Raw genomic sequence first — 14,773 nt, forward strand, 5'->3', positions numbered from 1 at the left:
ATACGGATTAATTTACCGCAGGCGAAGCAGATGAGGGAATTCGGGGTTCAGTTTCTTGCCCATGTGTCTGCAGGAGATGGAACCCCAACCGGCTCTACCACTGAGTCACAGCCGCCCCTATTGACAATCTGTAATATGGTTTTGTAGCTCTCGTGTCATTACCAGCATTTTAAAGACTTGACTTTGGCATTCTGGCCTTCATTTCCATTTTGGAACAAGCGGCAACCTCCTGTGTTGAAAAATTAAGCCAATGTGAAAAAAGCAAAAACAACTGCAGTTCCTCAAGTGTCCACTTGTGACTGGCTCCAAAGTCAAGAAATCCCAATAAGGTCTTTATTGCTTATGCAAATAACATCTGGCTACACTTGAAGCCCCCCAAATGGCTGCGTCTTTCAATTATGATCATCATCAGACAAAAGCTGTTGTGAGAGGATAAGGTAACCATCATTTTGTAGAGCAGAAGAGGTGGAATGAAATCTACTGCAATTGTCGTCAACATGCATCCAACTACAATATAATTACCTTTCCTATGAATGACTTTAAGTAGATATGAGCATGCAAGCTAATCTAACAATAAGCTTAATATTTCTTTTAACTACTACTCCATTCTTTCTCAACAAGTTATTAGTCCATTTTAACCATAGGCAATGCATGGAAATTGAAGTCTTGGCCAGAAGTCCTTTTATTGCTAACTCATGGCTACACCAGAAACCAAAAGTTCCTAGGGTCGATAACGCCATTGGAGGATATCGTATGGGTTCCAAGATCGCCTTTAAATTAATAATTTGAAGCCTTTAAAAAAATTATTTTTACCAATCTTAAAGTTTGTTGTTGTAATGATCCAGGGGGTAGGATTTCATTAATTACTGGAAACAATTGAAAGGTTTTGGAAAGGCCCCATTCTAGGCCCCTCCGCCTCCCCCCCCCCCCCCCCCCCCCCCCCAACAAAATAGCTGCTGCCACCAAAGGCTCAACCATAGTCATACAATATACAAAAGGTTAAAATATTCTTTAAATTAGCCTGCGCTTTATTTACCTGAAATGGGTTCAAAATCAACAAAGTATACTTCGGGCTATGTAAAGGAAAACTCCTCTTATAGAGATTCAGATCATAATATAATTCGGAAAATGTGTGCTGTGGTAATATTTAAATTGTAGGATTGGTTGACTTTGACTAGGCAAAGTCTCAGCGACATCATCCATGTGTAACTAGTCTGTAAACATTTTTATTTCTGCTGTATAAATTATTATGTGTTTATTGAGCTTCCCGGGTTTTTGCAGCCAGTCTTAAGTGGACACTCGAGGAACTGCAGTTTTTTTGCACTTCTGCGTCTGCAAAATTTTTCAACTTTGTAGGTTCCAGCTTGGTGGACTTAACTTCCTTAAGCAACCAGGTCTGCCCCCTTGTGGCAATGTAAAGACTGCAGGTCTATGCTTCCCAAGAGGCTTATTATGCTATACGGTGCAGAATTTAAATATTAACACACTCTTCCATGCCAGTTCCCAGACTCTACTTGAAGCCTTGTTTGTACTTGGACAAGCACTGTAAGAGCTTGCCAATTTCAGATCTCCTTTGGTAGACATGAGTGTTTGCAGAAGTCACATTCAAGGATTCCTCTGAAAGAAGTTCAAACAGTTCCTCTAAAGCCATCGGAAGCAGTTTACACAAGAGCAGAAGTCCAACATGGCCTTGTGTGACACAGTGAAAAGAGACTGTATCACTGTGAATAACGGGTTGCGGAGGGCAGGATGTATGCTTCTAATTGTGACGACTGCTTGTAAATAGAGTCTGTACATGGTGTCCCTGTGGGATGTGTTAACTTGAATCAGTGATGGCACTAAAGGATTGTCTTTCTTTGAGAGACCATGAATGTGCTGCAGTACATTCACCATCAGACACGGGAGAGAAACCTCATATAACATTTAGTAAGGAGTATAAAAATAGGGTTGATAATGGGTTTTAGGGGGAATAATTCCAAGATGCACACCTGCAGCTACGCTAGGTCGTTTATACAAATAGTATTTAGGTTAAGCGTATAGAGAAGAGGTTTTAGGGGATGAATGAAGTCGATAGCAATCCTCATAAGTACAATAGGACATGAGGCAGCATGCAAACGGTATGAATCCCGCTCCAGTGCCTCTGTCTGTATGCAAAGCCCTCAGGTATTAGTTAACTTTTCCCCCACGATTGCAATCGGCTGCTCTGTGAACAGCTGACTAGACGGCAACCGGGAAACCATCTGGCGCCATTTGGGATCCAGGGTTCTCCCTCGCAACATTCATCACCAACAGCAGAGCACTCCAGAGAAGAGTAGAGTCACAAATTAGGATGTTTGCATGTTATTCTAATGGTTATTGCACTGGTTAAGAATTACTGTGGAATACTGGAGGGAGTTGGTAATCTACTGTGACAATATCTGTGGCAAAGCTCGGTTTGGTTTCAGCAACACATTTAAGACACAAAAGGGCTTTATATTTGTTTTGTAAGTTTATATCTAGAGTTAACAGCTAGCAGTATCTTAACATTATAATATTCTTTTAGCAATGCCTGCTGTTGAGATCCTTTTTCTTTTATCATCAGTGGCTCAGTGCTCAGTAGGTCTAAATGTTTTGCAAGCGCAGATACATCCCTAACCCCCCCACTGAGAGGGGAGAAACATAAGACACTGAGGTGTGATGAGAAACCATAAGGAGCCCAGTGGTTCTATGAGGTGGTAGTAAACATGTTAACATGCAAGGCTGGTGCACTAAAACAGCTACCTGACCTATTTAGAGTGGGAACAAACTGGGTTTTCTGGGATTTGCTACCTTACAAACAGGAGATGAGGTCGCAGAATTTCTCACAAGACATCAGCAGTGACAAAAGACTAAAGCCACAGAAGGTACTTTTGGTTGAAATAATGCATTCTAATTATTCCATGTCACCAACAATATTAAATTCAAATGATGTCTGTAGCCTCACCTGTGTCTGTGAACCCATTTTCTTTGTTTTTAGTTTTAAAAGAACCCATGGCCTGTATACTAACCGACCTACTTCACTGCAATTCATCCTAAATATGATGCCACATTATGAAATGCATTCCAAATTCATAGTTTGTACTTTTGTGTATCCTAGAAATGACCAGGTGTAAACCACATTAGTCATAATTTTTCACTATAATATGGAAGCTAACTTGTCATACTGCCCCCATAATGCACTGTGGCTCCTCAGCCTAATAGTCGAGTCCGGGTGATAGACTTGTTTCCTGCAGATCGGACTTTTCACCTAATGAAAGTATTTGGCACATTTTAAAGTGTCAAAATGGAAAAAAAAACCTTTGCACATACACTTCAAAAAAACAGGTGCGTAGGAGAGCAATGTGTCCATCAAAAACTTTAAGATGAACTCCAGCACACTGTCTAACTTGCAAACAAACATTTTTTTGGCAACGTTTCGGTACTAGACCTTCATCAGGCATTTTAAAGTGTAAAATAAGAAAAAAGGCGACCATAAAGTGTTCAACTGCAATCCTGTTAAGCAAGGCAAGTGACACATTCCTCTTTAAAAATGACAGAAGTTAAAGGTCTTCAGTTCTCAAAATGCTTACAAACAGTTGTCAAAGGAAAAAATCTTCAACACAGTGTTAAACATGATCTTGCTCAAACTTTTTGGGAATGTGTTGCTGGCAAATTCATTATGGGCGTATACATAGTCGTCCCATAACAGTTACATTTCCCTTTGTGTTATTCTCAAATATATACAGAGTTTTAATGTTTTTCAAATCTTCCCATTCTTAATTTATTTACATTTTACACAACATACCAACCGTTTGCGTAAATGAGATTGTGATATGTGATTAAGTAAAATTCCTGCATTCCATGGCTCTAGCTGCAGATCGGTCGGCATAGTTGGGTTGACAGGAGGATGGTGTGAGTGCTGGTGCTGCTCTCGTGGATAGGGCCTTGGTCTGTTAGGGATGTGATGTTGGCTGGGGGCGATGTGGTGTGTCGTGTGGCTTGTTGATGGGGCGTGAGGATCTGGTTGTAATGGGGTTTTTGAGCACTTGTTTAATTGCCTTACTTTTTGTTTTATTATTGGTCAAGTGTGTTTGATTTGACATGTTTTTGCTTATCTTAATTGTAAAATGTAAAGTCTGATATTTGCCATCATAGTGAACAAGGAGTGTAAGACGTTTTATCAGAGGGGGGTCCCTGCCATACAGAGGCTAATGCTATATGGGGGTCCTTGGCATGGCAAAGTTATGAAACCAGTGTTTTAGCCGACTTAGCTAACATTTACAGTTGAACCAGTATCAGAGCTAACTTATTCTGCTGATATACGACCCCATATCAAAAATGTGTGGTGATGACAGAGCAGTTCACCTGTGGTTATTGTCACAGTTTTAGGTAAACCCCTGCCATGGTTGGGATAAGTATCCGTGTCATTTTTTTCCTATTTTACGTAAATGAAAGGGGAAATTATATTTTAAAAGACAATCCATTCCTTTAGTGATAGAAGTACAAAGTAACTTTACTTTTCTTCTCTTTACTGGGTGGCTGTGGCTCAGTTGGTAGAGTCGGTCCTCTCTCAACCGAGAGGTTTGGGGTTTGATCCCCAGCTCCGGCAGCCACATGTCCGATGTGTCCTTGAGCAAGACACTTAACCCCAAGTTGCTCCAGCTGCTTTGTTGGTGGCGTATTGGGAGCGTGCCTATGTTCCCACAGCCCTATGTTCCCACATTTCCTTTTTCATAAATTTGTATCAGTTAGGGTAACTTAACCTTACCCTAACCCTACCCTGTGGGAACATAGGGCCTAATTTTGAGAAAATTCATAGAAATGTGGGAATCTTGTATTAATGTGTATGAATGGGATTAGCTTATTCTGATGGACACTTTTCATAGCAAACCTCTGCCATCTGTGTGAATGGGTAGATGTGACATGCGGTGTAAAAGCACTTTGATTTACCATTTACTGTGTTTTTACCTCATCAAATCATATGTTGAACTTGCCCAGGCTACAGTTACACCACAGGCTTATCTGCATGATCTTATACTATAATATGGATAATATTCACAGACAAGGGCAGCTGTGCTAAAGCTCCATTGGATTTAGAGCGGACAGACTCACAATAACTTAGCACAGTGAAGTTTTTAACTGGGACACATCACTATGTTTCAGGTGAATGCACACTCAGCAAAAGGGGTAAGGGTGACGGGTAGAAATGGGACACTGCAGAAAAAAAAGAACTTTCATACTTCCCTGCATATATTTATACCTGACACTTGTTGTTCTCCTGTGGTGCATTCAGGAGCATGCTCATCCAAGTTCGACGCACTTTGGATGAGCAACACCTTTTTTTAATCCAAGAGCAATCAAAGTCACAGCGTACTTTTGACGCCAGTTCCCTTCAAATGGCCGTAAAGGGAGACAAAACTACGCAATCCCTCCAATTATGTGAACACTATAATCATTGTTCTTGGCAAACAGCTAGAGCATAAATGCACAAAGCAAAACATTTCACATAAGAGTGTGTAGATAATTCAATTTACCCGGAGAACCAACAACAACATTGGGGACGAGTCTATTTCCTTTTTAGAGAAATGTTTCAGAACAGAAAGGCAGTGATTTAATCCATTTCCTCTGTCTGGTATGTTTCCTTAATGACTGTAATCATGACCTTTTGTGGCTCCTACAGCTCTACCTCATCCCACACACTGCTCTCCAGCCTCTTGTCTGAACATTAATTTGCTCTTATGAGAATCAAACCTTATTATACCTGAAGGTCACACCATTATCCCCCGCAGTCAGAATCCAAATATTCACATACTGTAACTTCATCAGACTGTAGAAGCGAGATATGTGACATTATGGTCCCTGCCACCAAATGAATTGCCAAATGTCAGAGATATCCAAGACGGAACTAAAAGCTCACATCTCTAAAAAGGCTGTAGGTTAAAAGTCTGAAAATAGATCTGCTGTGAGAGATACTCACTGTATTTTGGGAAATGTGGCAGCTTAGGAGGCACGCAAGCAAAAGAGAGAGAAAAGGAACGAGAGTGTCACATCCATTTGTATCTCCTGCTGTGATGTCAGGATGCTGGCGGGGACTCACCAACTGTGCACAGTGACGTTGATGGATGCAGGTGAGCGGCCATACTTTCTTCCCCAAAATGCTCGTCTGCAAAGACGTGTCTGTTTGTTGTTGCTTTGCGATCTTATTGCCGAGAGTCCGAGGCAGCCAAAGCAAAGAGAGATTCTGACGTCAGGATGGAAGGAGGGTGACAAAGATGAGAATATGAGAGGAGGAGGGTGGTGAGGGATAAAGTAGCAGAAAGTGTGAAGATAAGAAGGAGAAAGTTTTTGCTAAAAAGGAGAGAAGATGGAGTAGCGAGAGCATTCTGCAGAAATGAAGAGAGTACATTAAAAAGTTCTTGTTTCTTTCCGTCTCGACTTGAACTTTTTCCCTCAATTCTGTTTAAATATTAAACGTTTGTAATTAAAAGGTGACAGAGTGGTGCGCCACAGGGGGCTCGGGCTTTATTGACCGAGGAGTGACAAAGTATCCATGGCTACGACTTGCAGCCTGCGTTAAAGATAGGTGTGGGGGGGGGGGTTGGGGGAAGGGAGACTTGATGTTTTCATCTGTTTATGTCCCAGTCAGAGCTACGCCGGCCTCCTGGGCACACAGACCGTTTTTCAGAAAGAGCCCAGCGATGGCAGATATGTAGTTCTGAACGTTTGTGTATTGCCTAATTTTGCCTCTCTCCCCCCAGGGTTGAAGTCTTGCTGAGAGATGACTGGCAGAGAAGCAGCAGAAGGAAAAAAAAGTCAGTTTTCAGCATTTTATAGTCATGTTCAGTGCAGCTGCATTTCCCCCGCCACCGCAGACTTAAATCGCTTTCACAGAGGGAAGTTAAAGCTGCTACTCTCGGGTGTTTTCCGCAAATCTGTCCAGAATTAAATTATCACCGTATCTCAAGATTATGTCACAAATCTTTGGAGCACACTTTGATTGTGTGTGTTGTTTGCACTATCTGGGGTCTGAGCACACACCCTTTTCCGCCATCAGCGCATTATTATTGTGTTAAAGCTCTTATCAGGCAGTTTTGGTTTGAGTTGAATTTGGCGCCCCCCTGTGGACAAATTGGTCTTTGCACATTTTACATGTGCAAGTTTTTTTTGTCTCTTAACTAAAAAATCATCAAGTACCTGTTTTGTGGAAAATAAACATGCAGTTAATCTATTCACTATTGTTGGTGAACTCTCTTATTAAACATTTTCTCTGCTTTGGAACTTTAATATGACAACCCAAAGTGTGACTTCACTGCAACATGCCACCGTGGGAATATGGTCAATAGTCAATCCTGTCTTCTACAGTCGGTAATGTGTCAAACGTCTTGGACACTTTTTTTCATGAAACTTGAAATTGTAAAAAAATATATATATATAAAATAAAATATCTGCATATTTTTGCCAAATGTGTCTGTTAACAATTCATAGTCACTGAAATGTGGGTTTAATTCTGATATAATCAAAATCTTTCAGGATGGTTTGTGGAGGACTCTTTTTAGATGTGAAGAGTCGGCCAGTCGGCTATGTTTGCATTACAAAAACTTTGGCTTACCTCCAAAGAGACGCCATGTGTGACAAAACTCAGTACTTAGAGAACATTTATCAGTTGTCAATGTGTTTTCTTTCAAGCATGACATGGGTCTGTGGATCAGTTGGAAGATTCGGGTTCGATCCCCAGCTCCTGCAGTCACATGTCCAATGTGTCCTTTTGCAAGACCGCTCACTTTGCTTAGCCTTAGGTAAATGAATGTGTGTGTGGGGTAAGTTGCTTCTGATGGTCACTTTACACAGCAGCCTCTGCCATCAGTGTGTGAATGTGTAGGTGTGACCTGCAGTATAAAAGCACTTTGAGTCATCAGAAGACTAGAAAAGCGCTATACAAACTCGAGTCCATTTACCATGAACAACCTTGAGTACAAAAAGACACACCAATGGCATCATCCTTGTATTTTAGCAATAGCTCCAAGCGGCTTTTTTGTTGGTCTTTCCATTATACATAAGCCTATCAGTTTACATCCATTTAGATGAATGCAAGATGTGATGGAGCTGTAGCAATGCTTAGTCAAATCATTTGCAAGACCCATACGAAATGTTGAATTTCACTACTTTGAAAGCCTGAGCAAAGTATTGTTAGTTTTCCAACACCCTTTATCTTCCTAACATGCAAAAAACCTCAACAAGGAGAGGCTGAATAATAGTAAAAAATCCTTCAGTTTCATCAGGGTCCTTGACTCTTGGTGCTCAGGTTGTAATCATTTTCATGAGTAAGTGTAATGAAAATAATGCTGGCAAAAACAAAAGGTACTTGTCCATTAGCTGCCTTTCCCTTAATCCCCTTTATTTACCCTGTAAGCAGAGGTGCTGTTTGTCAACTGGCAGGGCAGGCGATTGCTTGGGGCCTCAGGCCAGTAGGGGGCCCCATGAGAGCTGACAAACCCTAAGCTTGAGAGACACTTAAATAGCAAAACTTTGGCTAGCTTTTCATCATGGCACGTTTTTTCTTTTACATTTAGCGTTAGTGAACATAGGTAGCAGTGCAATCAAATCAAAACACAAATCTCCGTGTGTGTGTGTGTTTCGCTGACTGTGACCAAGTTGAATATGCACCCCAACAGTCAGAGGGGCCCCTGTAAATATTTGCCTTGGTCCCAAAACAGACTCTAGAATCACTACTGCGTGTAAGTGGCACTCTATATGTCGTCTGAATGTGTATCTTTGTCTCTTAAGTGAGTCAGCTTTAAATGCACTCTCATAATAGTCAAAAGCTGGTAGCGTCTTCCTTGATGGCGCTGAAAGAGCCAGATGGTGGTGTGTCAGGGGTCAGGATGCTTACCACCTCTCGACAAGAAGCACCATTATTGATACAATAATGGCGTCCTGGTGTTGAATGATGTAGCAGCACCTTCCGCACGATGAACAAAAGTACTCGCTGTGACTTCAGGCGCTCTCGATTAGATGAGAGAAACATCTTCTCTCAGCGGTCCGCTCCTCGTTGTCAGAGCTCAGACACTGCGGCTTGTGAAGTTGTGAAACAGGCTGGAATATTGTACTGGATTGTCTTACCTTCATTAATCATACATGCCTTTGAGTAAATTCAGAGCGCCACAGATTTAATAACTGACGTGCTGGTAGGCCCAGGCAGTCTGTGTGCCTCGTATATATACCAGTGTAAGGGAGATCATTATGGAGATTCTCAGAGGGAGGTGAACTTTAATAACGGCTCAAAATAAATCAAGAGGCGATATGAAAATTGACAGGCGTTTCTCCCCTTGCAGACTCCAGGTAGAGCACGGAATTGAAACAACACCGAAGCATCAGAACATCTCGGGTAATATTGCTTCTTGGGGGAGATTCTGATTATGCAGGTTAGGATATTATGTGCCACTGCTTTGGGTAATCGTGTCGTGCTGCAGCCGTGCTACTACTGCAATAAATCACAGTTTATGATAATGACTCAGGAGGAAATCATCGACACCAATGCATCCGGAACTCAGCGTGCAGCCTTCATGCATATTCAGTGCGGACACGTCTTTGTTTGTTCCACACTTTGCTCATCAGAGGCTTCCACAGAGGCGTGTGTGATAACGTGAGAAGATGTAACATCTGCAGCGGACGACAGTGACCTTTGTGAAAAAATCTGAGATGACCTTAGTGTGTGGATGTAAATGAGAGTAAACGCTGAATCAGATTCAGGTAGTCATTGTACATAGAAAGATAGAGTATCAAACCCCCAATCCCCACATACTCAGTGCGTGCCGCGGTCCGTCAGCGCTACGTTTTTGCTCCGTTGGACGGTGCGCGACCTGCCACACTGGATCAGCACACACATCACAGGAGAACTACATGATCCCGCGGGAATAAAGAGAAAAACGTGCAAACATGTTGCTTTGTTTTTCTGAGGATGGTTTTTGTTGTCCTGTCTGTATATTGTGTTTTATTTTGAAATTGACCGGATGCTCTGTGCGTTTCCTTGTCTGACTTCCTGTCCAAGTTTTCATATTGTGTCCAGCTTGACACGTGCCTGCAGCGTACTCCGTCAAAAATCGACCCGCAGTGGATTTGAAATGGAACAGAGCGGCGCTCGCTCGCTGTGGAAACACAATGATTGACTAGAGCTGCGAGCAGCGAACTACCGACGGATCATGGCGCGCATGGAGTATGTGGAAATTAGGGCTAAGGCTGTAGGATTGTAATGATACATGTTCAGGTACATGCATCATGTACTTATCCTCCTACATTGTGTGGAAAAACAAAGATTCTCCCACATGTAAAATGTTACATGATGCAAGATTCTCTGCCTTCTTCTTCAGAAGCTAAATTCTAAACTCGGGCAAAGATGTTTTCTGTCTCGCCCTTTTTCCAATATATTTACCATGCAGATTCCTCGCAGACTTTGACATTTAGTAGCAGATCAATTATGCCTCGGTATAAAGCTCCTTACTGTATAGCATGTAGGTTGAAGAGACAAATCAATGAATAATGTATGTCAATAAAAAATGTTCCAGGAGTAAAATAAAAGAAGGCCTTCTCCACATCGATGTGTTTTCACTTTCTAACAAATAACTCTTGTTATGTTACCACCACTACTGAAGTGTTTTTAGAGCCGCCATTGATTTGAAAATTGGCAGTCACCGACTCTCCCTTGCTGAACTGATTTTACAGTCACGACTTTCCCCGTCTGATTCATCATGCTGCGATTACTGACCCTTTTTCATCAGAAGATAAATCACTTGAGCCTTGACCTGCAGCTGATAAAAGCTTAAAGCTCCTGTGGGGAAAAAAGTTTTTCTGTTCTTGAAACAGACAAGGAAATAAAGCTGATGTCTTCACATGAACTATAAAAGCAAACAAGACCATCAGTGACGACATTAACTTCTTCTTAATGCCTTAATCTACTGCCACGGGGTACAGGTGTCAAAAAGGAGAACAACAGGGTTTTATTTCTCATTCTTTTTCCACTTTCCGAGATTCAAAAAGTAGTATCCATTTGATTTTTGAGTAAGTCAAGGTATAGCATTTTTCAGCAATCAGCCTGTGCCAGGCAAGCCTGATTAAAGTTATTTCACAGAATAAATCAAAATTCTGCATGCATTTCCATCTCACACTGCATGCCATCCAGTACAACACCTCTCACTTTCTTTTTGCTGAACCATAGGGTCATCATCCTGTTGGCTTTTGAAACACGGCTTGGTCCCAGTCTGTGTCTATGATGGACTTCTAGGATGGATTTTGAAGAGCGTAGAAGCTACTCATTGCTGGGCTGGAAACGATCCTCTATTATCCTGCTAATTCCCTATCCTAACCTTCTTTTAAGACATGAAGCAGTTCCCAGACAAGTCGGTTATGCCCCCGTTATGTCTTCTACATGAGTTGAGCAGAAGATCAGACTCCAACTGAGAGGGAGAGGGAGACACTGAATTTATGAAAGTGTCTGAGGGGTCTTTCTAGTCTTTCCTCTGAAGGTGCTCTGTGATATTTGATTCTTATGTTTCACCACTGCTTCCTTCCAAAATCCCTAAAACCGGCTTCCTTAGTTTTGCTCTGGTGCATTAAGACGTTGTTGGACTTGCACTTGGTCATCAAAATTTTGAGTTGGTCTTTTTGGCTCTTCCGACTTATCCAGGCTGATCGTCCCAATTTGTGTTTTTAGTCACCCAAAACGGCATGTTAAAAAACAGCCATAATGTAACAAAAGGTTACCATTATTCAGCTGAACATTGTTGTATAAACCGTGCCTAACCTTGAAACATGTTTGTGTACCATTCCAGTACGGCTCAGTGCTCCCTCGTCCTTCAACGCCCAGAGGCTGCGTTCTTAGGCAGCACTGCTGGATGGCTTGAGCCGCGAGACCAAGGAGTTCCTTCAGTAATTACAAAATAACGCGAGATAATACGCTGAATTGTTTGACTTTCACATCATTTAAGAGATGATCTGAACACTGGGTTTGAAGGATTCTATTTGACTGTCCTTTTTTGGAGCAGAAATGTTTTAGCATACTCTCCATGTTTTTTTGTGGAGGTTTCCATTTGTCATGACGCCAATTGCATATTTGTCTTTTATTCACTCCGGCTAACTTCCAGCTGCAGAGTCTGAGTCAAAAAAACTATTGGTGGAGGAGAGAAGGCGACATCAGTGAGATGAGTGGATCAAGCCGTTTCCTGCAGCAGCACAAAAACAAACCACTCAAGTCAAAGGCCGAGATTTTCTCTATTGGGTCTGCAGCAGTTCAGCCTCAATCATGGATGAAATGCAAAGCAGATGATAGCGCCGCTGTGATTGTGTGCTCCCCCCCCCACCAACCGTCCTTACCCATCTTTTGGCCTCATTACAAACTCACAAAAAGATAATAGAAAAGAGAAAAATACTGTATGCTAAGAGGTCACACCAAGGTGTCGAGGAAAGCTTGTCGTCCTCGCTTTCATCGGGTACTTGTTACAAATTATTGATTCCTCTTGTTGGCACTGCTCTGAAAGAATGTTTGCAGCGCTTCAATCGATCACACACACAGGGTCATTGAAGTGTCACTCATAAAATAAGACTTCCCCCCCCTCCAACAGGGAAGTACGACTAATAAAAAAGCATCCTGACCTGTCATGCTCTCTTATCATCACAGACTTACAATAGGGTTTGAAAAGAAGAAAGAAATATAGTTTTTTAGCTCCACGCCCCTCCGGGGGATTTGATGGAAGACCTGACAAGCAGTGACAAACTTCCAGGACTGTCCCTGAAGGTGTCGGGTGTGAGCATTAAGCAGGCAGAGTGATGGACCCTATTTTAGTCTCAGGGAAGCTGATAAGGCTGCGATTCTGAATCACACATTTACAGTCACGCTTATTGAAAAGCGGGGGTCACTTCACTCAGACGAGCTCCTTCAGATGGAGATGGGGGAGCTCGGAGAGAAAAGAAATGAATTACCGACGGCTCGCCTTTGTCTCTACCCGACTAGAATTTCAAGGACTTTTTTTCTCCCAGCGATCTTATTTCGAGAACTAGACTCTTAATAAAAATCTGTCACAGCGTCGAGCTGCTGTGAACTAACACGCTCGTCTGCTAAGTGTTTAACATTCTTAAGAGGCAGAGAGTCTTGATTTACTGTGGCAATTTAATTCTCTGATTATTGCTTACATCTCCTCTTTCTACTCTGACAAATATCTTGCTACAAAGGAATTGTTTTCCCATGCAACATCCCAAAGGAGGCAAAGTTTTGTATCGGTACAGATCTGCAGGAATCTGTCAGAAAAGGAAACAAAAAGAAACAGTTGTGTGTGCTTGTTTTTATTTTTTTTTCTGTTTCCACATTGGAAGGGAATTGCTTTTTCCGATCAATCCCCCAAAACCTCCCGTTTGGCATTTTGAAGCACAACAGTGTCTGTCTGTTTTAGACATTTTGAGAGGTTAGATATCCTCATTAATGTTCATTCTCCATCACTTGAAGTCTCAGCATCCTCAAGTATTCAGGTGAAGTGTCAGACTTGTTTCTTTAGCTTTGTAGGCATGCTTTTAAAACAAGGGATCCCTCAATGAGCTACTGTACTGATAAAAAGACGTCGTATTTAAGTTTATGTTTTGCTTGTTCAACAGTCGTTTGATGTATTGATATTTTTAACATACATTCAGAGAGGATTTGATTTGCAATTTGAATCGTCTTTCTTTTCTTTTGGCGCACGTGATTTTCCTTTGGCGCTGGGTAAAACCTCTTTGGGGGGCGCAAAATAATTCTCTATGCAGGAAAAACACTGAAATATAAATGTGTAAAGCTGAATAAAAAATGTTAAAAAAATAAATAAATAACAAGAAGTGAAAAATCAAACATATTTACATCAGTTAAATAAAGGGAGAACAAATACAATAATAAAATAATACAAGGTGTGTACACTTCCACTTGTGGAAAGAGTTATTGTTATTAAAAACACACACAGTGTGTAGCATTATTGCTATGAGTGGTGATGCCAAGCAGACGTTTGTCCAAAGTCACAATTTAAAGTACTTTTAAAAAGAAAATCTCTTACTTTATTCTTTGTAATTTACAATAATTTAGTAAATTTATGACTTTATTCTGATACATTAAGACTTTTATCTTACGAAATTACGACTTTATTCTCGAAATGCTTTCCCCCTTAATGTGGTCCTAATACTCCTTCATAACACTGAGCTCGGGAAAATAGTTTTTAGTTTTGCTGCCACCTACAGGGCACTTTGTCCAAAATGATTTGAAACCAGCAGATCTCATTTCACTTGAAGCCTTTGGCTCGATCTTAAATTACCAAAAACATGCGACCATTGGACAGTACCTGATGTGTTTGAACTGTAATCTGTCATCACAACTTCTGCACTTTATCTGATGTTTTAATTGATGTTGCTCTTAAATTATTGTTTGTGAACTGTTCCATATTCATGTAAAGTTCATTATGACGTGTGATGCTGCCCTCTTTGACAGGCCACCATGTGAAAGAGATCTTGATCTGAGTGCTTAAAGGCAGAATATGTCACTGTCACAGTATCTATTACATTTAAGTTTGAAAAATAGCATATTCTGCCTTTAAAGGCTTTATATGCGATTTTTTGATCCAGCAGATGTCGCCCTTGAGCACCAGCATGAAACCAAAACAACTCGCGCTGCATTGTTGTGTTAGCATGCTAATGCTAGCTATCTGTATTATGCTTGTATCTTCACACTGCATGTAAATTTACCTGAAATTACCGTGTTATAAAAAAGCTT

The sequence above is a fragment of the Labrus mixtus genome, chromosome 23, assembly GCF_963584025.1.
Source record: "Labrus mixtus chromosome 23, fLabMix1.1, whole genome shotgun sequence".
In the NCBI taxonomy this organism is placed as follows: Eukaryota; Metazoa; Chordata; class Actinopteri; order Labriformes; family Labridae; genus Labrus; species Labrus mixtus.